The sequence below is a fragment of the Panthera onca genome, chromosome B2 (assembly GCF_046562875.1).
Source record: "Panthera onca isolate mPanOnc1 chromosome B2, mPanOnc1 haplotype 2, whole genome shotgun sequence".
In the NCBI taxonomy this organism is placed as follows: domain Eukaryota; kingdom Metazoa; phylum Chordata; class Mammalia; order Carnivora; family Felidae; genus Panthera; species Panthera onca.
The window spans coordinates 73,909,361-73,936,854 of NC_138343.1; positions in this window are offsets into that span (position 1 = coordinate 73,909,361).

Here is a 27,494-nt window from a genome sequence, read left to right on the forward strand (position 1 = left end):
AGCATGGAACCTACTTGGGATTCTCTCTCCCCTTCTCTTTTTGCCCCTCCTCCACTTGCTTTTCCTCTCTCTCTTTCTCTCAGAATAAATAAACTTTAAAGAAAGACTAGAAAACCCAGAAATGAACCCACAACTATATAGTTAATTAATATTCAACAAAGAAGGAAAAATTATCCAATGGGAAAAAGATTGTTTCTTCAACAAATGGTGCTGGGAAAATTAGTCAGTTACATGCAAAAGAAGGAAACTGGACCACCTTCTTACACTATACACAAAAATAAATTCAAAATGGATTAAAGACACAAACATGAGACCTGAAACCTGAAATCCTCAAAGACAGCACAGGCAGTAACTTCTCTGACATCAGTTATAGCAACTTTTTTCTATATAGGTCTCCTGAGGCAAGTAAAACAAAATCAAAAGAAACTATTGGGACTGCATCAAAATAAAAAGATTCTGCACAACAAAGGAAACAATCAACAAAACTAAAAGGCAATCTACTGAATGGGAGAAGATATTTGCAAATGATATTTCCAATAAAGTGTTGGTATCTAAAATACATAAAGAACTAATACAACTTAAGACCCCAAAAAACAATCTAATAAAAAATGGACAGAAGACATGAATAGATATTTTTTCAAAGAAGACATATAGATGACCAACAGATACAGGAAAAGATGCTCATCATCACTTCTCACCAGGAAAATGCAAATCAAAACTGCAATGAGATACCACCTCACACCTGTCAGAATGGCTAAAATCAACAACACAGGAAAAAACAGGTGTTGGAGAGGATATGGAGAAAGGGGAACCCTCTTGCACTGTTGGTGGGAATGCAAACTATGCAGCCACTCTGGAAAATGGTATGGAGTTTCCTCAAAAAGCTAAAAATAGAACTACCTTATGATCCAGCAGTTACACTAGTGGGTATTTACCCAAAGAATACAAATACACTAATTCAAAGGGATACATGCACCCTAATGTTTATAGCAGCATTATTTACAATAGGCAAGATACAGAAGTAACTCAAGCACCTATATGTATACAAACACACAAACACACATACACACACACACATACACATATACAGTCTTTTATTTCCTTTGTTCATTTGTTTCTTAAATTCCACATGAGTGAGATCATATAGTGTTTGTCTTCTCTGACTTATTTTGCTTAGCATTATACTCTCTAGCTCTACCCACGTTGTTGCAAATGGCAAGATTTCATTCCTTTTTATGGCTGAATAATATTCCATTATATATATATATATATATATATATATATATATATATATATATCCCACATCTTCTTTATCCATTCATATAATGCTGAAATAAACAGAATGTAATAATCCCTTTGAAATAGTGTTTTTGTAGTTTGGGAGGTATATACTCAGTAGTGTGATTACTAGATTGTAAGCTCTATTGTAGTTCTATTTTTATCTTTTTGAGGAACCTCCATACTGCTTTCCAGAGTGGCTGCACTAGTTTGCATTCCCACAAAGATAGGTGCCCAAAAGGTACCTAGGTTGTTGTGAACCTTCATCCAGACAGGTATGCTTTATTACCAGTTAGGCTATCAACCTTAAGGCTTCCACATTGTGACAACTAGTATTAGATTCATCCTGAAACTGCAGAAAATTCCATCCCAACAGTTACAGAGATGAACACCTATGCAGTGTGAGAGAAGGAGAATTGGCAGAAACTGTGTCAGAGACCAAACTAATTGTTTGTGTTGGTATCACATGGGAGAGACGGGTGTGGGGTACGTAAAGACTATTAAAAAAGAATGGCAACACAAAGCATAAGAGACTGTTAAAAACTGAGAACAAACTGAGGGTTGATGGGGGGTGGGAGGGAGGGCAGGGTGGGTGATGGGTATTGAGGAGGGCACCTTTTGGGATGAGCACTGGGTGTTGTATGGAAACCAATTTGACAGTAAATTTCATATATTAAAAAAAAAAAAATTAAAAAAAAAAAAAAAAAAGAATGGCAACAGCTGAAACATCTTATTTCTCACTCCTTTCTGCAGGCTCTCAACCCAAACTTAGATCCATTCAGAGATGGTAGAGAAAGGTCTTGGAGTTTTTGCAGTGGATCTTGGCTGGCTTTGGATGATCTTTGACTCTCATAGAGCGATTTCTCAGAAAGAGACAAACTCTTAAGGGAAATGACAGCTGAGCCACTGACTGGTATTCAGTCTCTTACTGCCCAGGCTGGGTTTACAATGCTGATGAAAGTGAATCAATAGAGAATGAGAAACTAACCCAAAAGATGCTAGATATGTTTTTACTGTCAGCCCCACTGCCCTGGAAAACTCCCCTCTTAATGTTAAAATTGGGCAAAAACTTAAGAAATGATATAATAATGGGGCAGACAGTGACCCAAATTAAAGAGATTTCTTTTTTAAAACTTATTTTTGTGTGAGTCAAGCACGTGTCACCAAAAGATGCAAACCCCATAGCCCTAGCCTAAAAACAGTATGGTTGTTACTGCTAAATCAAGGAGTCCTCAAGGCAGAAATAGACAATGTCACAAATAAAAACCTTGCCACTCAACATGGGGCTGTGGAGGAGTACAGAGACAAAACATTGGAAATTTGCCTGGTTGAGCTGCTAGCAGTGACTACACTGCTTGAAACCAAACCTAAATATAATGCCCTGAAGTCACAGATCTCTCTTCTTAAATGCTCTCTCATCCCTTCCTCCTCACCCCGCCTCCATTGCTTTTAGAAAAATGATTAGGGGTAAGGCTGAGGTGTCCGTGTCCCAAAAGGCAAATCAAAGGCCAAGTACAACCGTGTGAATAACGTGGGGAATTTCAGGGTGGGAGGGATTAAACTTATATAGCCATCTTGACTAGAGACAACCTAGTTACTATACTACTCAGACCTGTGGAAGGAAAACATACTTAGATTTAGCTAATGAGATTTGAGCTGGGTTCACAGTGGGAAAGAAAAGACTTTGTGATACCTTGGGGAACTTTGGACAAAATCAATGTACTGTTGCTATTTCATCTATATCTGAATATATAGTAAAAATTGAGGTGTTCTATCACAGTTCTTCCCTATCTCATAAAGGCTGGAAGACTCCTAATTGCGAAGAGCCACGTGGAGAGAAGTGATAAAGAGACCTGTAAATTTCTCCTCAAATCATCTCCCTGTCCCCTCCCACATGATCCAACAGAAACAGATAGCATTCCAGGGGGGAGACAGGGAAATGACAGCCTTGAGGGCTTGACTTAGAGATAGCAGGAGTAGTAAGGGATGCAATATCTCAAAATAGTAACCCTACATGGCCAGTGAAAAACGCTAATGGGAGCTTGAGACTTACTGATTTCAACTGCTGTTCCCAGTGCCCTGGCTGTACAGACATTGTGACTTTAACTGAAGCCACTGCACAAACTGATGGCACCTGGTACCACATCTTAGACATTGCCAACACCTTCTTTTCTAGATCATTGGTACATTTGGACTAAAATCAATTCACATTCACATAGCATATCCTTCAACATACATTTACAACATTCTCCTTGGGAATATCATGATTACCAAAAGTCCCTACCAATTGCCAGCAATGGGTGAGTCAGGATTAGTACAAATGCCTCTACCTTTTGATATCCAAAGCTTTCACTGTGTAGATAATATCCTTTAGTTGATAAATGAGAAGGCTCAGTTTCAGCTACTCTGACTGCAATATTATCACATATCTGCCATCAGGGGTAGTTGATAAATACTGATGAAATTCAGGGTTCTGTTCTCTGAGTAAAGTTTCTCGGGACTATGTGGGTGGAATGACAATTTTCATTTCCTTTGGCAGTAAAGGAAAAACTGCTGTTGCTGACCTCTAACCACCAAAAAGGAGAACAACATCTTATTTGACTTTTTAGTATTAGAGACAGTATGTGCCTCACTTGGGCATTCTACCTGGGTGTTTATATCGGCTAACTCACAAATTAATATCCATGGGGTGGGGGCCCAAGTGAACAGGTTGCATTAGAACTTTTCTGGCAAGCTGTGGAGATTCTCAATCTTTGGGGCCTTGCATTCCAAATAATGCTTTTGAGATACAAGTTTCTGTAACTGTTGATTTTTCCACTTGAGCCTCTAGTAAAGTAAGACAGCCACCACCCAAAAGTGTCTATTTTAGTTTTAAATTTGTCACCTCTCTGACATGGCTATTAGGGACACTCTAGCTTGCTACTGAGAACTTGTTGAAACTGAACACTTGACCCATGGAGGCCTTGTAACTCTCCATGACCTGCTTCTCATTCAGGGGTGAGAATGACTTAACTAACAATATAGGAAGGGCCTAACAAGCCTTGATTGTCACACATGAAAATGGTATATTCAAGAACACAGCTGGCATGGTTTGAGTAATATCTCGCCTTTATGAGAAAAAAAATGACAGCTGTTTCTTTGGTGGAAACTTTATACCCTACTCTGTCACCTCAAGGAAACTGCTGGCTCATTGGGTCCTTCAGTTCACTGAGATTCATCTAAGTGCTGAGCCTAGTTGACTAATGGTTTGGCTAAGCTTAACCTAATAATGTCTGCTGGGTTGCATGGCTTTTCAACCTCAACACCAGCTATGCAAACTAAAAATGAACGTGGTTGCTCCACTCAGTAAGTAGAACTCAAAATCTTTATAGCTTGAGCCAATATCTCTTTTAATGAGCTTTGTTATATTTTATAAACTCAGGCCATTGCCAATAGGCTGGCTTTTTGGTTTGCCACTTGAAAAGCTACAGAGCAGACAACTAAAGACAACCCTATATTTTCCATTTCAGTTGAGTAGGCAATTGTGTCATTACCATTTATGAAATAATCTGCCCTTTTCCCACTAAATTGAACTCCCACTCATAAAATACAAACTTCTCATATACCATGAGATTTCAACCTGTTTGTCTCTCCCTGTGACCATACTGATTATGGCATGTAGAACACCTGGTAACGGAATTTCCCCATCACTATTCATCTATTTCCTGAGTATTTTGAGGCATTTATTTCTTGATCTGTACTTTAAAGTGATTTTATCTGGGGCACCTGGGTGGCTCAGTCGGTTAAGCGTCCGACTTCGGCTCAGGTCACGATCTCGTGGTCTGTGGGTCCGAGCCCCACGTCGGGCTCTGGGCTGATGGCTCAGAGCCTGGAGCCTGCTTCCGATTCTGTGTCTCCCTCTCTTTCTGACCCTCCCCCGTTCATGCTCTGTCTCTCTCTGTCTCAAAAATAAATAAACTTAAAAAATAAAAATAAAAAAATAAAGTGATTTTATCTAATGCTCCCAAAATTTTATTCTTGGAATTTCATTTAAATTATGTATTAATTTTGGAGAATTTATATGTTAAATAAATTTATAATAATAACTTTATAATAATAATAGTCTTTCTGTTTGATATGTTTTTCTATTTATCCAAATATTCTTTGTATGCCTTCTAATTAGTCTATAGTTTTCTTTGTTTAAGTCTTGTGCTTTTATCAAATTTTTGTCAATTTTTAAAATTGTTTTCTTCATTGGTATATGTGTGTTTGTTGATGTATATGACTGTTATAAGGGAGATATTTCCCCTACTTTATTTTTTAGGTCTTTATTGCAAGAGTAGAGGAAAGCAATTTGCTTATCTTTTGTCCAGTTACTTTACCAATTTTTCTTATTAATTGTCGTATTTTACTAGACGGTCATTGGTTTTCAGGGATAAATCTGAAAACTGTCTATGTCTTTTCCAACACTGTTTCTTTTATTTTCTTCTTTGATTACATTTGCAAATTATTCCAAAGAATGCTGAATAGTAATAATAATAACAGGAATCTCTGATTAGTTACAGAGACTATATAGCATAGGGCTAAGAAAATGGTTTCTTAAGCACTAATGTGTAACTTTGAATCACAAGCTTGCCACTTGCTGTTTGTGTGTTCTTAGGCAAGTTATTTAACCTTTCTATGCCTTGGTTTCCCCATTTTTAACATGGGAATTAAAATAATATCTATAACATAGGACTTTTGTGAGAATTATTATACATAAAATGCCTAGAACCATCCTTGCACATAGTAGGTACTATCAAAGTGTTAGCTTTTTTTTTCTTAATTTAAGTGAAAGTTTTGGTGTTTCTTTGCTGGTTAGAATGATATTTATTGTAGGCATGTGGTAAAGCAATGCAATCAAGTAGTTTCTTCTCCACTTTTGTGGAGTTTTTATTTGGAAAAACTGCTTTATTTTATTAAATGCCTTTTTAGCACCTCTTTACATGAGCACATAGTCTATTTACTGATGTCATAATGGATCATACTGATATTGAATCACCTTTGGATTTGTGAGCTACCTCTTGGTAATAATGTAACATTCTTTTGATATATTCTGTTTACCAATACTTTATTTAGAATGTTAGCATATATTTATAAATGAGTTTTGTTTTGGGGTACTATATTGGTGATTGGTAAAATTTTGTTAGTGAATTTGTGAGATTTACAAAATAAATTAGGAAGATTGCTAGCTTCTTCTGTGGTTTGAAATAGTTTAAATAACCTGAACTAAACTTTATTCTTTAAAGGTTAGATAAAACTTGGCTGAGAACCTATCTGGCCTTGTAGTCTGTTTGAATGGTACATCTTTATTCACCTTTTCAATCTTGTCTTTGGTAATTGGTCTTTTCAAGGATCCTACATTTTTCTAGATCAAATTCGATATTTTGTCTTTTGCTAGGAAATCATCCATCTCCTCCAGGTCTCCAAATTCATTGTCAAAATATATATGTGGTCTTTTATAATTCTTTTTAATCTCTTCCATATCTATACTTCTGTCTACTTTCTTATTTCTAATCTTATTTTTTCTCTCTCTGCTATAATCGGGTTTATCTGTGTTATTGGTCTTTTCTAAAAACATATTTTAGACTTATTTTTTACTCCTTTTACTATAGTTTTGTTTTTTACTTAATTAAATCCAGGTCATCTTTTAAATTTTCTTCTATTTTCTTTTGATTTATTTTGGTATTCCTTTTCTAATTTTTTAAGATGAATTCTTAGTTCCTTTACTTTCTATTTTTCTTCAATACTGAGGGCATTTAAGACTATTTATTGGGGCACCTGGGTGGCTCAGTTGGTTAAGCATCTGACTTCGGTTCAGGTCATGATCTCACTGTTCATGAGTTCCAGCCCCACATCAGGCTGTATGCTCACAGCTTAGAGCCTGGAGTCTGCTTTGGACTGTGTGTCTCCCTCTCTCTCTGTCCTTTCGCTGCTTATACTGTCTCTCTCTGCCCTTCAAAAAATGAATAAATGATAAAAAAAAAAAAAGAAAGCCTATTTACTGATTCTTCCTGAGTGCAACTTTTGCTATGTTTTGTAGATTTGGGAATGAAGTATTCTCAATTTCTTTGCTTCCCAGATGTCATGTAGTTTTTTCTTTCACTTCCTCACTGACCCAACATAATATTTCTAGAAATGTTTTTTAAGTAGTGAGACTTTCTGGTTATCTATTTACTGTTTATTTCAAATATGATAGATTCATGACCAGAGTTTGTGACCTATGAAAAGCTGAAAATACCATAAATAAATTGAACAATTTGTGGTCATATTCATGATCAATTTTTGTGAAATTTCAAGACTGTATAGAAATTATTATCCTCTTCTTAAGGAATATAAAGGTCTATTTATACCTATAAGATTAAATGTATTAATAATATAATTCAGTTCATCTATATCTTTACCGTTTAATTTCATCTACCAGAATTGTCTACCCAAATTCTGAGAAAGGTATACTGAAGTTGCATACATTCATATGACTGCATGAGAATCACTGTCTTCAGGTACACATATGTGAATTAATAAGGACTCCTTGTAGAGTGTTGATTAGGACTACATTCAGTAGTGAGTATGGGAAAGCTCAATAAATAGTGACTAAATAGCAACAGATTTATATAACAAAAGGTTGTAGGTAGGTAGGCAGGTAGGTCTAGGAGGTGTATAAGAACTCAAGAATGCCATTAAGAAAGCAGGACCCTTGCTTTTCTGTTCTGCCATCCTTACTAAAATCTAATACAGTTCTGGGACAACTTCTACTTTCCATACAGCAGAAAGGAGGAAACAGAAGAGGCAGCACCAAGAGACTTCAATGCTTATGTCCCATTGGCCAGAATTAAGTCACAGGGGCACCTATAGTGAAAATGGAGTCTGAAAAAAAAAATGCTTTTATATTTAGCACTTCTAAAATGGAGGAAGTGAAACTTTTTTTTTTAAATGAATGGGTGTTGTGGTGGTCAACCAATAGTATCTGCCACACATAAGAACTGTTAAGAAATATATTCAGAATTCAAAGTTTTAATAGTTGCTCCTTCTTGCTTTCCTTGGTGCTGCTTCAATATCCCTTCATCTCTCTCCTTATTTTAAAAACCCTAATGTCTTTAGCGTTAAAGACATTAATACCTAACTCACGGTGTCTCTGGTAATCAGAAGAATTGGAAAGGGGAATCCTTTACTGAGTTACACAAAAAAATCCTTTTGGGATTTTGACTGGAGTTACATTAAATCTATAAATCTATGTAGGAAGAATTCAGGTGTCATGACACCTTCCCATGATGAGCATGAGATACTTCTCTATGTTTAATATCCTTCAAAACCATTTCATAATTTTCCATATATAAATTTACACATTTATCACTAGACTTATTCCTAAATATTGTACTTTATGTTTTTAATTATTATTATAAATTGTGCCTTTATAGTTATTTCAACTGTTTCTTTCTGGTTTATAGAAGTGCAATCAAGTATTTTTGTGTATTGATCTTATGTTCAGCTACTTGCTTAACTCCCTATTACCGTTATTATTTTATTATTACTATTAATATTATTTGGGGGATTTCAAGTAGATAATTATATCATCTGAAAATGAGTTTTTCTCTTTTCCTATCTTTATGACTTATAATTAATTCCTTTCTATGTAGAACTGGTTAGAAACTCCTATACAATGTTGAACAGAAGTAGTGATGTGTTGATGTGTTGTGGAAATAAAGTTTAAAATTTTAAGAGGAAAATATAGATGAATGTTTTTCTGACCTTGCCATAGAAAATTATTTCTTAGACTATCACAAAAATTTTAATAAGAAAGAAAAGGTTAAAACTTGGTATTATTTATAATAACTTTTATAAGTCAATAATAAAAATACAAAAAGTAAAGACTCAATAGGTATTTTACAGAAAAGAAAACATATCATTAAAAAACTTATCAAGTCAGGCTCAATCTAACTCTATCTAATTCAGGGAAATACGGGAAAAAAAAGAGTGCGAAGGTTATTTTACATTCATTCAATGGGCAAAAACTATTATGTCGATAATACCAAATATTGTAGAGATTGTAGATCAATGGAATCTTACACATTGATGGGATGTAATAGGGAACAATCACTTACTTTGGAAAACAATTTAGCATTATTTTTTACAGTTGAATATTTACATATTCAATAAACTAGCAATTTAAACCTAGGTATTTACCCAAGGGAAGTTTAGCAAATGTATACCAGAAAACACTTAGCAGCACTATTAATAATAGCACAAATCTGGAAACAGCTCAGATGTTCAATGACAGGAGTCTGAATAAGCTATAGCATAATTAGAGAAATATTAAATATCAATGAAAACTAATGAACCAAACTACATGTAACACATGGATGAATCTTACTATGATAATGATGAGTAGAAGAAGGAAGTCCCAGAAGATATATACATTATGACACCCATTTTATAAAATTCAAAAAGAAGCAAAACTAAATAAAATATTTTTTAAATAAAATATGCATATAATATTTTGTCTTTAAGGCAGGGCAAGCATAAATAAGAAATTGAAAATAATGACTATTCTAGGGCAGACAGAAAAAGAGAATTGGAAACAGAATTGGATGTATATTATATCCCAGCTCTTGAGTTGAGTAATGGACTCATATAATTTCATCATGTTGTTAAAGTTGATAAATAATTGAAATAAAAGCCATGAATAAGCAATAATGGTAGTATGTCTTAAACCAAAGATAATAATTAGTTCTATGTGGTGCCTTAACATAAAAAAATCAAAATCATAATAACGAAAACAACAAATAAATAAATTAAATAAATTCCATTTACAACTTCTACCCCGCCAAACTGGTGGAAAATTTAAATTCAAGTATTTGGAGGATTTCCCTACCCATACCCTATAAAGTCCTGGGGTCTTATCAGAATAAAAGCATTGTAAAGAAACCTCCAACCTCTCAGCCACTATGGTTATTACTGAGATGCCCATTGTCCAAACTAGGTCCATGTTGCTCTGTTTATCATGCTTTGTAGTCTATAAGCAATTTTTCCTTCCATCTATGACACAATCCTTCCTAGAGGCAAAGGAACACAAAGTCTTTCATACCTTCTAGGAACTGAGCAGGAGAAGAAAAAAAATATGGAGAAATGATAACAAATTAATAACTAAAAGAGTTATTCTACACCACTAAAAAGAAAATGTATTCTCTATTATATTTATTCACCTATGAGACATACTTTATTAAGGCTACACTTCCTTTTCCCATCAGATTTTCTTGGTTAAGTTCATTGTATTCTTCTGAATAAATTAAGAAGATTCTTACTTGTTACACCACTAAAACGTTTGCTGTGCCTTTAAACCCAACTCTTTGGTGACTGAACTTGAGGAAAAAGTTAATTACAATTTTACATGTAACCTTATTTACTTCCAGAACCAGAAACTGTTGCAATAAATGAGAAAATGAGTAAAAGCACAGAAAACAAATTAAGAAAACTGTCATATCAAGTGGGAAATGGGCCCTTTGGCAAATTGTTTTTATTGCTTTTTCCCCTATTTATCTGAACATAGAGTTTATTAGTATTATATTGCCAAATGAAGCAGCTGAGTCTAGTTCAAGCTTATTACTAATATTATCATTCATTAATAATAAATTTATAAGTCAAATAAGTATTTCATAATATTTGCATGATCCAAACTGTGACCTACATTACAGCTATTTAATGAAAGATGATCTTGGGTCAACTTGCTAAAAATCAACAGTGCTTGCCCTTGTAACATAACTTCATCCTCTCACCCTGACATGTTTTTCTTACACCGATTAATGAGCTCTTCTATTTTTGTCTTTTCCATGTTTAACTTGCACAGAGAAAAAAACATCTAAGTTGATACATCTGAGTGTCAGGTAGAGAGGAGCTGTGGAGCAGAGAGAATTTTGAGGATTAAATTTGCAGGGCAGCTATGGAAAGATAATGGTATAACCTATAAGAATAGAAGAACTCTCCCATTAAGGGAGGGAGCAGAAGACAAGAAAATAGGGAGATAAGTGCTTTCCAGGATATGATCATACAAAAACTTACTTTCATTTACCAAGTGTAAGATATATCAAATTTCGAGCCCGGAACAGAACATTAATAATAAATACAGATTTTCTCTGTATTCAACATAGACATTGTCCCCTTTTTATTTTTTGTATCACTCAAGCTGATAAAGGAAAACTAAAGAGTAAATGTGGATCAGAAAGGTGTTTCTTGGATTAAAACTGCTCTTAAACATTTGAAGAAACAGATTCTAAAATTTTGAATAAAAATAAGCACATAGAATATGTTTTTAAAAGTCTTTGTGGGCAACTATTATTTTTCATAGGTATGAAAAATTATACTGCAAACAATAGGCTTGCCGCTTGTGAAGACATAATGTAATCTAGTGATATATATGATATATTAACTATATATATGAATATGTTTACATAAATAATAACATAGACACAATGCCAAGTGTCAATCTTCATTTTTAAAAGAGTACTGCCCTGACCTTTTACGCCATTTTCAATGGTGTTTAATTACTTGGAATAATTAAAAAAAGAAGACAAACACATGCTAATAATTGACCACTAATGTGTCTCAAGTTCAAGTCCATGCATGCCCGAGCCTCTCCTTTCAGAAGTAATAGATCACTTTCAAATCTATCAACACAAACTTATGCTTTTATTTCATTTTTATAACAACAAACAAGTATATGAGGTCTATAAGATTTTGTCATTTATCAAGCATTTCATAAATAAGAGCTCAAGTGTTTCCAGTCAAACTGTGCCTCTCTCAGTTTTAACACTATGTGTTCACTAGCACAAATGGCACAAAACACCAATTCGAGAAGAAAGCTTGGATCAGAACTGAGCACACTCTTGCCCTTGAAAGTATTTGAAGGAAACTTATGCCTCTCAGGCACTGCCAGAAGTCCAAAACTGTCAGACTGTCCTCATAGCCCTCATCCCTTGATATAATTCTGTCCATTCCCTAATCCAAAGTCTTCTTTGACCTTCCAAACTTTTGCACTGTACTCTCTGAAACTCACTCTTCTAACTCTCCTCTAGAGCTTCTAACTTGTCTCTAAATTTTAATTCCAACTTTTCCATCTAACAAAAATTCAGCTACTTCCTGAAAATGCCTCCTCCTCACAGCCCTAATGGCTGTTTTTTTATCTCATATCCCATGAATATGAGATATCAAATTAGTGTTCTGATCCTCTTTGCTGTTTGTGGAAAATGTTCTTTTTTTCCACCTTCCATAAAAAACCCAGATCTTTGAAGCATAGTCCATTAGACTGTACCCCAGGATACCATTCTACAGTGGTGTAGATAGTGATGCTCTAGGTGCCATCAACCTTTGGATCTTTCTCTGTCATTTGTTGTCCACTCCACCGTTACTCTCCACCATTACTTCTGTCATCATTCTTAGTGAGCTCTGTATTCATGCTGATAACCATTTAACCCACAGGCCTCTCATTCATTGACTTCCTTATTTCCAATGATTTTTTTTGTCTTTCCACTTTAATGATCCAATACCAAGGTTATATCTCAGAAACTTTCATTAATAATTACTCACTGCATCGCTTCCCAAATCTTTATTCAACAGCTTACTCTCTACTAATTTCTATCTTTCCAGATCATGTATAGGCATACCTTGGAGGTACTACTGGTTTGGTTCCAGACCACCACAATAAAGTGAATATCACAATAAACCAAGTCAAATAAATTTTTTGGTTTTCTAGTGCACATAAAAATAATGTTTACACTATATGTAGTCTATTAAATGCATAATAACATTGTCTAAAAAACAATGTACATACCTTAATTTAAAAATACTTTATTGTTAAAAAAATTTTAACCATCATTTGAGCTTTCAGCAAGTCATAATCTTTTTGCTGGTGAAGAATCTTGCCTCAGTGATAATGGCTACTGACTGATCAGGGTGATGGTTGCTAAAGATGGGGGTAATAGGCAGTTTCTTAAAATAATCAACAATGAAGTTTGGTGCATCAGCTGACTCTTCCTTTCATGAATGATTTCTTCATAATATGTGATAATGTTTGATAGCATTTTACCTTCTGTAGAACGTCTTTCAAAATTAATGTCGATTCTCTCAAACTCTACTGCTGCTTTATCAACTAAGTTTGTGTAATATTCTAAATCTTTTGTTGTCATTTGAATAGTGTTCACAGCATACTCACTGGAAGTAGATTTCATCTCAAGAAACCACTTTCTTTGCTCATCCATGAGAAGCAACTGCTCATTCCTTCATGTTTGATCATGAGATTGCAGCAATTCAGTCACATATTCAGGTTGTGCTTTTAATTCCAATTCTCTTAGTGTTCCCACCATATCTGTAGTTACTACTTCTTTCGCTGACGTGTTGTCCTCCTCAAAGTCACTCATGAGGGTTGGAATAAACTTTTTCTAGACTTTTGTTAATGTTGATATTTGACTTCTTCCCATGAATCATGAACATTCTTAATTGTGTATAAAATGGTGAATCCTTTCCAGAAGGTTTTCAATTTGCTTTGCCAAGATCTATCAGAGGAAGCACTGTCTATGGTGGCTATAGCCTTACAAAGTTTATTTCTTAAATATTAAGACTTAAGTTCAAGTTCAAAACTCCTTGATTCATGGGCTGCAGAATGGATGTTGTGTTAGCAGGCATGAAAACAACATTAATCTCATTGTATATCTCCATCAGAGCTCTGGAGGTAATCAGGTGCATTTTCAAAGAGCAAAAATATTTTGAAAGGTATCTTTTTTTTCTGAGCAGTTCTCAACAGTGGGCTTAAAATATTCAGTAAACCATGTTGGAGAACAGATTGCTATCGTTCAGGCTTTGCTGTTCCAATTATAGTGCACAGGCAGAGCAGATTTAGCATCATTCATAAGCGTACTAGAATTTTTGGAATAGTAAATGGGTACTGGCTTCAACTTAAAGCCACCAGTTGTATTAGCTCCCGACAAGAGAGTAAGCCTGTCCTTAGAAGCTTTCAAGCCACACATTGACTTACATTTACTTGCAACATGCATTGACTTCTCCTTCTTTGCTATGTAAGCCCTAGATGGCATTTTCTTTGACTACAAACCTATTTAATCTACATTAAAAATCTGTTGTTTACTGTAGGCACTTTCATTAAGTGTCTTAACTAGATCTTCCTGGTAATTTGCTGTAGCTTCTACATTAGCACTTGCTGCTTTACCTTGCATTTTTATGTTATGGAGATATCTTCTTTCTTTAAACTTCATGAACCAACCTCTGCTAGCTTCAAACTTTTCTTCTGAAGCTTCCTCACCTTTCAGCCTTCATAGAACTGAAGAAAGTTATGGCCTTGCTCTGGATTAGGCTTTAGCTTAAGGAAATATTATGGCTGCTTTGATCCTCTATCCAGATGGTGAAAACTCTCTCCATATCAGCAATAAGGTTGTTTCACTTTCTCACCCTTTGTGTGTTCATTGGAGTAGTGCTTTTACTTTCCTTCAAGAACTTTTCCTTTGAATTCACAATTTAGATAACTGTTTGGCACAAGAAGTCTAGCTTTTGCCTATTTCAGCTTTTGGTTTGCCTTTCTCACTACACTTAGTCATTTCTACCTTTTGATTTAAAGTGAGAGATGTTGTGACTCCTCCTTTCACTTGAACACTTAAAGGCCATTGTAGGGCTATAAATTGGTCTAATTTCAATATTGTTGTGTCTAAGGGAACAGGGAAGCCCATGGAGATAGAAAGAGTGGAGAATGCCTGGTTGGTGGAGCAGTCAGAACACAACATTTATCAATTAATCATGCCCTCTTACACAGGCATGGCTCATGATGCCCCAAAACAATTACAAAAGTACATCAAAGATCACTCATCACAGATCATAACAAATATAATAATAATGAAAAAGTTTGAAGTATTGTCAGAATTGCCAAAATGTGACACAGAGACACAAAGTGAGCAAAGGCTATTGGAAAAATAGCACTGATAGATCTGCTCAATTTAGGATTGCTACAAACCTTCAATTTGTGAGAAAAAAAAAGCAGTATCTATGAAGCACAACGAAGTGAACTGCTATAAATCGAGGGATGCATGTATTTTAATATCCCAACTCCAAAGATGTTTGGATCTCAAGTCCATTGGCACATTTTAAATTCTCTTATTCTGAGGGCTCAGTCGGTTAAATGGCCAACTCTTGATTTCAGCTCAGGTCATGATCTCACAGTGATTTTGAGCCCCAAATAGAGCTTCTAAAACAGTGCATAACACATAGATGTTCAATACCTACTTTTGAATAATTAATTAAATCACATCATTAAAAATGTAATGAAAGATTCTCAAACCTCTAGGCTGAAAACAACTTTAATGAGAGAAAATAAATATCTGAATAAATAGATATACCATGTTCATGGACTAGAAGACTATATTAAGATTTTGATCTATGGGTTTATTACAAGCCTGATCAAAATGCATGCAAGCTTTTAATTTTACCTAGATATTGACAAACTAATTTTAAAATGTGCATGCAAATATAAAAATATTTATAATGCAAAAACAACCTTGAAAGAAAGAATAAAATTGGAGGACTATTATTGATTTCAAGACTTGCTACAAACTATATTAATAAAGACACTGTGGTATAGATATAGGGTGAGGAAATTAGATCAACAATATATATTGTGAGTCTAAAAAGAGCCAAAACCACACACAAATAATTAATCTTCCACACAGCCATTAAAACAATCCAATGAATAAAGGAAATTCTTTTCAATTAATGGTGCTGAAGCAACTGCATATCCAGTGGAAAAAAAGAAATACCACTATCACATAGTATACACAAAACTTTAGTTAGATCATAGACCTAAAATTTAACTGTGAAGTTTCTAAGAGAAATTATAGGAGAATATCTCCAGAGCCTTAAGGTAGGATATATTTCTTAGACAAGACACAGAAATCTCTAATCATGAAAAAATGATAAATTGGACTGCATTGAAATAACACTTTTCTGCTCAAAGACATATTAATAAAATGAATAGATAAGACACAAACCAGAGAAATATATTCACAAAACCTGTATATGAAAAACAACTGCTAACAGGATACACAAATAACTTCTAGCAATCAATAATAAAAAGACAAACAATCCAATTAAAAATAGGAAAAATATTTACACAAGTACCCCTCAAATGAAGACTATAAATGGGAATAAGCACATGGAAAAGTATTCAGCATCATTGTTCATCAAGAAAACGCAGATCAAAAGTTAAAAATAGAACTACCTTATGATCTAGAAATTGTACTAGTATTTATCCAAAGAGCACAAAAACACTAATTCAAAGGGATACATGCACCCCTATGTTTACAGCAGCATCATTTTCAATAGCCAAGATATGAAGCGGCCCAAGTGTCCATCAATTGGACACACAGCCATAAAAAAGAATATTTCCATTTGCAACAACAAGAAGGGAGCTAGAGAGTATAATGCTAAGTGAAATAAGTCAGAGAAAGACAAATACCATATGATTTCACTCACGTGTGGAATATTTTTTTAAATATAATTTATTATCAAGTTGGCTAACATACAGAGTATACAGTGTGCTCTTCGTTTTGGTGGTAGATTCTTGTGATTCATCGCTTACATATAACACCCAGTGCTCATCCCAACAAGTGCCTTCCTCAATGCCCATCACCCATTATCCCCTCTCCCCTGCATCTCATCAACCCTCCATTTGTTCTTTGTATTTAAGAATCTCTTACAGTTTGCCTCCTTCCCTGTTTGTAACTATATTTTCCTCTCCCTTCCCCCATGGTCTTCTGTTAAGTTTCTCAAGATCCACATATGAGTGAAAACATATGATATCTTTCTTTCTCTAACCGATTTATTTGACTTAGCATAATACCCTCCAGTTCCATCCATGTTGCTTCAAATGGCAGAATTTCATTCTTTATCATTGCCAAATAGTATTCCATTGTATATATAAACCACATATTCTTTATCCATTCATTAGTTGACAACATTTGGGTTCTTCCCATAATTTGGAAAAAAGACAGTCCCTTTAGCGAATGGTGCTGGGAGAACTGGACAGCAACATGTAGAAGAATGAAACTAGACCACTTTCTTACACCATACACAAGAATAAACTCAAAATGGATGAAAGACCTAAATGTGAAACAGGAAACCATCAAAACCCTAGAGGAGAAAATAGGCAACAACCTACTTGACCTCAGCCACAGCAATTTCTTGCTTGACACGTCTCCAAAGGCAAGGGAATTAAAAGCAAAAGTGAACTATTGGGACTTCATCAAGATAAAAAGTTCTGCACTGCAAAGGAAACAATCAACAAAACTAAAAGGCAACTGATGGAATGGGAAAAGATATTTGCAAATGACCTATCAGATAAAGGGTTAGTACCCAAAATCTATAAAGAACTTACCAAACTCAACACCTGAAAAACAAATAATCCAGTGAAAAATGGGCAGAAGACATGACTAGATACTTTTACAAAGAAGACATGCAGATGGCCAACGACAAATGAAAAGATGCTCAACATCATTCATCGTCAGGGAAATACAAATAAAAACCACAATGAGATACTACCTCACACTGGTCAGAGTGGCTAAAATTAACAACTCAGGAACAACAGATGCTGGCAAGGATGTGGAGAGACAGGAACCCACTTACACTGTTGGTGGGATGCAAACTGGTGTGGCCGCTCTGGAAAACAGTGTGGAGGTTCCTCAAAAAAATTAAAAATACACTACCCTATGACCCCAAATAGAACTATTAGGAATTTATCCAAAGGATATAGGAGTGCTGATTCATAGCAGCACATGCACCCCAATATTTACAGCAGCACTTTCAACAATAGTCACGTGTGGAATTTAAGAAAAAAAAGAAGAGTGAAGGGGAAAAAGAGAGAGAGAGAGACAAATCAAGGAAAAGACTCTTAACTCTTAATTATAGAGAACAAATTGATGGTTACCAGGGGGATGGGGATGGGCTAAATAGGTGATGAGGATTAAGGAGTGCACTTGTCATGATGAGCACCAGGTGAGGTATGGAAGTGTTGAATCACTATATTGATCACCTGAAGCTAATCTAACACTGTATGTTAACTAACTGGAATTTAAATGAAAACTTTAAAAGTCAAAAATAAAAGCAGAGAAAAAAAGAAAATGCAGACTAAAAGAACAATAATACATAAATACATATAAATAGTTAAAATTAAAAAGACTCACAATACTAAATGTAGCAAAGGATGTAGAGAAACAAGAATTCTCATAACTGGAGACAAACTCCAGGCAAAAACTGGAAACAACCCAAACACCCTTCAACATCAGAAAGGGTAAACAGTATGTGGTATAGCCATTTTCACTTAATGGAATAGTACTCAGCAATAAAAAAGGAATTAACTACTAATACATGCAAAGACCTGGATATATCTTTAAAAATTTGTTGAGTTAAAGAAATCAGATTTTAAAAATTACTTATGGTAGAATTCAATTTATACCAATTTTCTAGTTTTCTATTACATTACAGACTATTCCAAAACTTAATGGTTAAAGAAACTGAAATTAGGTATTTTGCTCTCAAATCTGCAATTTGGGCAAAGATCATTGTGAATATCCCACTTACACTCCATGCAATGTCAGGTGGGAAGCTCCACAGGGACAATCAGACACACTTCCAAGATAGCTCACTCACATGGCTGCAAATTAGTCTTGGATGTTGAAATTCAGCCAGGGCTGTTGGTTAAGGTCCTCAGTTTCTTTCCATATGGATCTTTTTATAGGCTACTTGGACTTCTCAGCTAGCCGGGTTCTCAGAGTGTCCCAAGATTGAAAAAACAGATCCATCTCACAGTTCGTGGGTTCGAGCCCCGCGTCGGGCTCTGTGCTGACAGCTCAGAGCCTGCAGCCTGTTTCAGATTCTGTGCCTCCCTCTCTCTCTGACCCTCCCCCATTCATGCTCTCTCTCTGTCTCAAAAATAAATAAACATTAAAAAAATTTAAAAAAGAAAAAAAAAAGAAAAAACAGATCCTGCCCATCTCTTAAAGCACAACTTCCACCATCTCTACTAGTTACGTTTTATAGAGCGTTCCCATATTCAAAGATAGGGGACACAGATCTCATCTTTTGATGGAAAGAATGTCAAAGAATATGTGGCCATCTTAAATCTACCAGGTATGTAGTACTAGAATACAGAAAGTTAATCTATGTTGACAGGAATCAGAATAGTGTTCACCCTGGGGTAGAGAAAGTAGCCGGCATTGACGGGCAGAGCACATAAAGGAAACTTCTCAAGTGGTAAAGATGTTCCACACCTTCATTAAAGTGGTAGTTGAAGAGGTGTAAAAATATGTCAAAATTCATCAAACTGTAGCACTAAAGATACATGTATTTAACTGTAAGCAAATTCGCCTCCATTTAAAAAATAACTTCTTTATGTGGAAGCAAGTTCCTCCTAAGCAAACATTCACATTAACTGAAAATTTCAAGTCAGTTTATTATATGCTCAGAGTTCTGTTGAGAAATTCTTCTTTACTGATTACTTTTAAATTACTCTTGTAAAAGAAATCAGAAAAATACTGTTTCTTAAATCATGTTCAAAGTCATTTTTAGGTCAATAAGCTCAAAACTGAAAATTCTGGGGAAAAATATTTTTATTCAGTTTATATGTTAAAGTGATATACATGTATATATAAAAACTTATATATGTATTCACCCATACATAATTTGATTTCATTATTTTTATTCAGTTTTTACATCTGAGGTTTGAGAAGATTGAGAAAAAAAAAAACTCCTAGCTAAAACCATTTAAAAATCAATTCAATCAATTTCTCAAGTATATTCTTATGGTAACATCAGATTAAGAACCATTTTTGACATCCTAAACTTGGTGCCCTTGGTGAGCTTTAGGAAACATGAATTCTTCAAGGGTTTCTTAAATCACAAAGGAACCACTGAACTGTTAAGTATATTTTATTATATTGCAGTTCTTAATAATTGTTCTCTACATATAGTGCTAAAGGCAATTCCTTTAAAAATTCCATTAACCAGAATATTCTGTTTTTTTTTTTCTTTTTTAGGAATTCTGGATAAGGAAAGAAGATAGCCTAATAGAACTTTAAAAGTATAAACATTATTCATGACAGTTTACTTCAGCTACAAAATTAAAGTAGCATCTGTGCTTACTAAGGATTTTAGCTGGAGATTTTGTGCCTTGAACAGTAGTCCTAGCAGTTGTCTTTTCCTGAACAAGGTTTCTTCATGTGAGCCTGCCTTCTAAGCAGGCCATCTCAATAGTTCAGAAATTACTGTTGATGAGTTAGCTATGGATCATGTTCCAAGAGATTCCTTATTGAAACTGTTACCAGAACTTATGTGAACTCTGTCATCTTCCTCTCCCAGTCTCTCTTCCCTTCAAGGGATCTTCCTCCAGATACAAGTTCATGGCTATTGAATGTCATAGGTGAGTTCATGCTTGTGTTTGCAATTAGAGGAAAATAACACTTGGCTACCTTTCAACTCCATTCTTTCTTCTATGTTTGCAGACAGTGCTGCCCAGCACAAGAACTGTCATGTGCATTTGGCCAGTCTCCTCCTACTGGAGCCCGTGTTAGCATTTGATGCTGCAAATGCCCAAAGCATGGTATGTATATAAAGCGTCAGCCACCAGGGAGAAAGGCTTGATGCCTCTTCTTGGGAATCCTTTTTCACACTCCTGGACAGCCAGTAACTTCAGGAGTACGTCATGAATGTTCAAACGCCCTAATGTAGTGCTCTACCATATCTACCCACTTCTAAAGTAAACCATCCATCAAAATAATCTCTTTCTCTCTTCACATCCTGGTTACTGTGATGGTTCCCAGGTTTTTAGCATATCAAAATAAATAAATCCTTCTAAAATAGATGATTGATAGGTTTAGACTTCACAGGACCACTTATAAAAATTGATTCCTAATTAATGGAAGAGTATCAGAAGTGTCAAAAGAAGGGTATGTAAATCTATATTTTTTAGCGCAAGCCATGTGTTCCACACCTATTTTGGGATCCCATCTAAAAAGTTACCTGTTTTGCCCCATTCTGTTGGCTTGCTAGAAGAATAAGTGTCAGTGACTTGAAAGCCCATTCAGAAAATTGTCAATCAAGGGGCACCTGGGTGGCTCAGTCAGTTGAGTGTCCGACTTCGGCTCGGGTCATGATCTCATGGTTCATGGGTTCGAGCCCCACGTCGGGTTCTGTGCAGACAGCTTAGAGCCTGGAGCCTGCTTCAGATTCTGTATCTTCTTCTCTCTTCCCCTTCCCCAGCTCACACACACACACACTCTCTCTCTCTCTCTCAAAAATAAACATTTAAAAAAATTTAAAAAAAGAAAATTTTCTTTTTTTTTTTTTAATTTTTTTTTCAACGTTTGTTATTTATTTTTGGGACAGAGAGAGACAGAGCATGAACGGGGGAGGGGCAGAGACAGAGGGAGACACAGAATCGGAAACAGGCTCCAGGCTCCGAGCCATCAGCCCAGAGCCTGACGCGGGGCTCGAACTCACGGACCGCGAGATCGTGACCTGGCTGAAGTCGGACGCTTAACCGACTGCGCCACCCAGGCGCCCCGACAATTTTCAATCAATATAACAATGGGTTGAGAGTTGGTGTTTAGGGGAAATAGGGGTGGCATAAAGATATTTTTATTTGTTTGTCTACATGAGATTATTGTGGAGTTCTGGATGAGCAGGGATACTCTGAATAGGTTCAGTCCCACACTTTTTAAAATATCAAAATACTGGGGTGTCTGGGAGACTCAGTCAGTTGAGCATCCAACTTCAGCTCAGGTCATGATTTCACAGTTTGTAGGTTTGAGCCCCACATTGGCTTTGCACTGATGGCATGGAGCCTGCTTCAGATTCTGTCTCCCTCTCTCTCTGCCCCTCCCCTGCTTGTATTCTCACTCTCAAAAATAAACATTTCTTTTAATGTTTTATTTATTTTTGAGACAGAGAGAGACAGAGCATGAACAGGGGAGGGTCAGAGAGAGAGGGAGACACAGAATCTGAAGCAGGCTCCAGGCTCTGAGCTGTCAGCACAGAGCCCAATGCGGGGCTTGAACTCACGGACCGTGAGATCATGACCTGAGCCGAAGTCGGACACTTAACCGACTGAGCCACCCAGGCGCCCCTCAAAAATAAACATTTTTAAAAAAATAAAATATCAAAATACTTTCATACCACTTAATAAAGAGTCACTGCTCCAAATCCCTTCAAGGACTTCCTGTTTTCCCCAGGGTCTGTCCCAGACCTTTCAGATTCCCTAGGATACAGCAATTCAAAGGTTAATATCTGCATGTCACAGGAGAGTGCCTCTGAGCCCCTGCTCCAGCACTGTGATAGGTGTCTATTCTAACTGGTCAGTGTCCACCTGACACGAGTTAAAGTTATAATGAAAGCTGATGAGATCATATAATTACATACTTTTTTTCTGCTAATCATTTGCATATATAGAGTCAACTCTGAGTTAGCTATATCAATGACCAATTGATAATTTGAAACACAGCAAATCACATTAAATGCTATTCCATTTTTCTCGGGAATGCATTTTGTAATTTTCAGCAAATTCATTCCCTTAACTATGGTTTTCATCTAGTATCAAAAGTCATTAATACAAACCAGGCTGTTAACTATTTCCCAAATATCCAAGATAACCAACATCTGAGGGAAAGTAAGGGCATGAACAAGTATTGAGCATTTTCCCATGCCAGCTTCTGTTATCTCATTAAATCCTCACACAACCCTGTAAGTATCGTTATTCCCATTTTGCAGATGGCAATTTAATGCTCAAAGTTGTATTTGATACCACACAGCTCTCTAAGCACCAGCACAAAGATGATCTATTTTATGCCTTTCTAAAAAAATGTGAGAAATACGATTGTGCCCATTTTATTTTAGGAAACCAAGACTCAGGGAGGTTAAGTAACTTTCCCAGGATGACACAGCAAAAGGGAACAGACCTTAGGTGAGAATTGAGAATTTTAGACTTCTACTCCAGACTCCCACTTCCTGGGACTATGAACTTGGCAGCATCAGGATTGCACTGTTTGAGAAATACACTGCATGCAGGCTCTGTCCCCTACTTCAAGATACCTCTTAGAAGCAGCAGAGCTCCTGTGCACCTCCTCTCACCCTCTTTGCCTTTGGCATCGGTCCTCATCAGAGTCTTATTATTGTCAGGCTCCTCTGCTGAGACTGCCCATGATAGTCCCTCAGAACTGTGGGTCCATACACACACACACACACACACACACACACACTCCCCTCTCCTCACCTCAGCAGGATTTTGATTAGTTAGAATTTTAAAAGTTCTCAGAACCTTTCCCTTTGTTTTGAGATGAGGTGTCATTTTTTGTTGCGGACAACCTCCATCAGGCAGAAAGGAGAGTTCGATGTTTCAGCATGACTGTGCACTGGGAAAGGAAGCCTGTTCTTACCAGTGTGCAAACTCTCATTCTCCCCCTTGTCCGCATAAACAAATTAATCTAATCATGAAAGGATGCGTTAAAAAGAAAGGAAGGGAGAGAATGAAGGCGAGGGCAAAGAAAGACAAAATTGAGGAGGGGGAGGCAAGAATAAAGACTCCAAACAGAGATTGCCATGGAAGAAGAAAGAATGTTTCCCAGTGTAAAAGGCTCTTCTTTCAGAAAGAAAACTACTTCTGGCTGCAAAATAAGCCCCCTACTGTTAGACTATTTAACTCTGTCCAATCTCCAGGGGTTCTATCCAAATTAATTTCATTCCTTTGTCAGGATCCTCCCGTCTTTAGTTACCAGTCTCCATCTGTCCCCTTTGAAAGATTGCTGGGCACTCCAGCTTCAATATCCTTCTTCCTGGCTGCCTTGGATTTAAATACCAATCTCGCACACTGCCGCAGCTCATCCAGGGTCTTAGGGAGTGAGAACTAATTGGCAAGAGCCATCCTCCGTACTACCAAGAAAACCCCAAATAAATAGAAAATACCAAGCTTGTTTTAAATAAAAAACTATTCCTGTAACTGTTAATTACACAACTACCATGTTATGTAGCTCTGGTAATCGATCTCTCCACTTAGATTTTTCTCCAGAAAATCTGCTTTTAAGGAAGTAATTACATATGTCAAAAAATTTCGTAAAAAAAAAAATCGCATGAAATGCAAACCAGTTATTTGGCTAGTCCCCCAAACAATAGAACCATCTATATGGTGTTTTTGTTCCAGAGGGCATAATTGAGATCATCTAGTCAATCTCTTCATTTTTAGGTGAGAAAACTGAGGCACAAAGGGCCTGAATATTTCCCTCCTGCACTACACAGTTCGTGGTGATGCTAAGAATAGAAACGAGATCTGAGTTCTGGTCCAATGATCTTATCTCTTTGTTGTAAAATGTGAAGATAGATAAAGCCAGAAAGGGTTTACATGTAGAACAATGTGAAGCAGTTTTATATTTATAATAATAAGCCCACAAATATAAGCACGTGACTGCTTTTCAAACTCCAGTTCTCTTTTCCTTTCACCACTCAGGTTTTACGTTAAGAAAGAAAAGCTATTCTTCATATAAATCTAGCAAACACTGAAAGGGAAATGTGCTGCCTCAGAAATCATATACAATGTGCTTTCGAGTCAATTCTACATGTTTGGAGTTATCCACTCCTCTGACTTATCTTAACATTTTTCTCTTCCATGACTATGGATAACTGTGTGTCGGCTAAATTAAAATAAAGAATGTAAAAAAGAAAAAAAAACCAAGAATGTTCTAGGGAATTCTGGCAAGTCTTATATGTAAGTAAGTAAATAAACAAACAAAAGCTTTCAACAACTTTGTAAAATGTATATTTTTTATAGTTTCCCCCCAAATATCCACTGGTATTTAATAATGACTCTGTGCATACCCTCATTTAATTTTCCCCATCCCAGTTTTGAAAATTGGCTTGCTATAGCTCCATACTATCTTGCTTCTTCTACCCTAATTACACTTAACTCCCTTTTTCCTTTTCTGACTTTTCTTCTGCCAAATAGTCCCTAAGTGTGATTCTGTCACCAAGTCTTTGCTCTTACCCCACTCTGGACGACAGCAATTTCATCTTCTTTCTTAGCTTTGCCCACTTGAAAATAATCACCTTTTTGTACTCCTCTTCCTTAAATTCAGTACTTCCTAATTTTCCATGATTACTTTTCTTTGTTGACATGTACAATTAATTATACAATCTGAACATTCTACCTTACATTTAATTTCAGTTTAAGTCAATTTAACAAACATTTACTGCCCGCTTATTTTACACAAAGCAATGTGCTAGGCTCTATGTGGCATAAAAAAACGAACAAGTTATACTCCTTCATGTCAGGTAGTTACTTGTCAGCCAGGGATGTCTTCTCCAAAAGGGTAAAGCAGAGTTGATATGGTGTTTACCTGATAGAGGTATTTTGAGGAGTAAGTGAACTCCTGTATGTAGTTCTCAGCTTGTAATTAGTTCTTAGTGTGTATTACTTGATACTATGTTACTTGTAGTATTATTGACAAATTATTTCTTTGATCCTCTCCAGTCTTAAAATGCTATGACAAAAATATATAGACTACAAGGCTAAATGTGCTAAGAGCAATAGGAGACCTAGAAGACTGCATTTTAAATTAATGATTAAACATGAGACATACTAATATCATTTACCTCTTGATAATAATGCACTGAGAAGCACACATTATTAACTTAGTGATATTCTTGCTGTATATAAATATATAGCCTGAATCAAATCATGAGAAAACATCAGACAAACCTAGAAAAAGAGACTTTCTACAGTATAACCATTAAGACTCTCCCTAAGTCTCAAGGTTATGAAAAACAAAGACTGGGGAACTGTCTCTGATTGGACAAAATTAAAGAAGCATGCCAGATAAAGGACCAAATAAAGGACATTAGTGGGATAATAAAAGGGTGTGGATTAGTTAATGGTAGTGTAACAATCGAATTTTCTGGTTCCAATCATTATGCTATGGCTATTTAAGTTATTAAGATTTGGGGAAGGTGGGTGGATGGTGCACAGAATTCTTTGTACAGTTTTTGCAAGACTGAAATCATTTCAAAATGAAATGGTTTTGTTTTAAAAAAATTAGAACTGTATAAAATACAAATGTAAGATAGAGGAAGTGAGAATTCCTCTTCAATGCACAGGTGAAGGGGATGGAATGAAGTGGATCACAGGAGAATTCTGAAAGATGGAAGCATCTGAGCTGGGATTTGAGGCCACTGATATTGAGGAAAGGTATTCTAGGCAAAGAAAAGAGCAGAATTACAGGCAGCAAAAAAGCAAAGAGCAAGGTATGTTTGGATAAAAGTAAACATACTCTTTTGGAATTCAGTGTCTTTGAGAGGGAAGGAGTACAAGACAGAAGCCAGACTTAAATATTTTTATGTTTCTGTAGTAGGCTGCATAATGTGCCTCCCCACAAAAATGTCCATATCCCAATCCCCAAAGCCTATGAATATGTTACGTTACATGTATAAAACACTTTGCACATGTGATTAAATTAAGGATCTTGAGAAGGGGAGAGGATTCTGGATTATACAGCTGGGCCCAATAGAGTCAGAAGGGTCCTTATGAGAGGGAAGGAAGAAGATCCAGTGCTGGAGGTGATGGAACAAAGAAAGCAGAGGTTGAGTGACAGGCTTTGAGGATGAAAGAAGAGGCCATGAGCCAAGGAGTCAGATGGCCTTTTACAGCTGGAGAAGACAAAGAAATAGATTTTCCCCTGAAGCTTGCAGAAGAAATAAAGCCTTGCAATCACTTTTATTTTAGACTTCTGACCTCCGATACTGTAAGAGAATAAATTTGTGTTGGTTTAAGCCACTAAATTTGTACTAACTTGTTAATAGCAGCAATGGGAAACTAATACAATCTTACGGATATTGGCATCTTACTTTCGGACCATTTCAGCTTTAACTCCATTTGGACTATTATTGTAGTCTCCTACCCACTCTCTCTGCTTCTATTCTCCATCTCTCCCTTCTATGAAATGATGTCATATTTATTTTTTTTTCAGGCCCTGGACTGTTCATGTCATTCCTCTAAACCAAAACTCTCAAGGGTCCCTAGTACCTTTTATAAAAACATCCATACCTAATATGTTGGCATTTAAGAATCTTACCCCAACATGGATTTCCAACTTTCTAGGTTTCTCTGGAGCATTAAC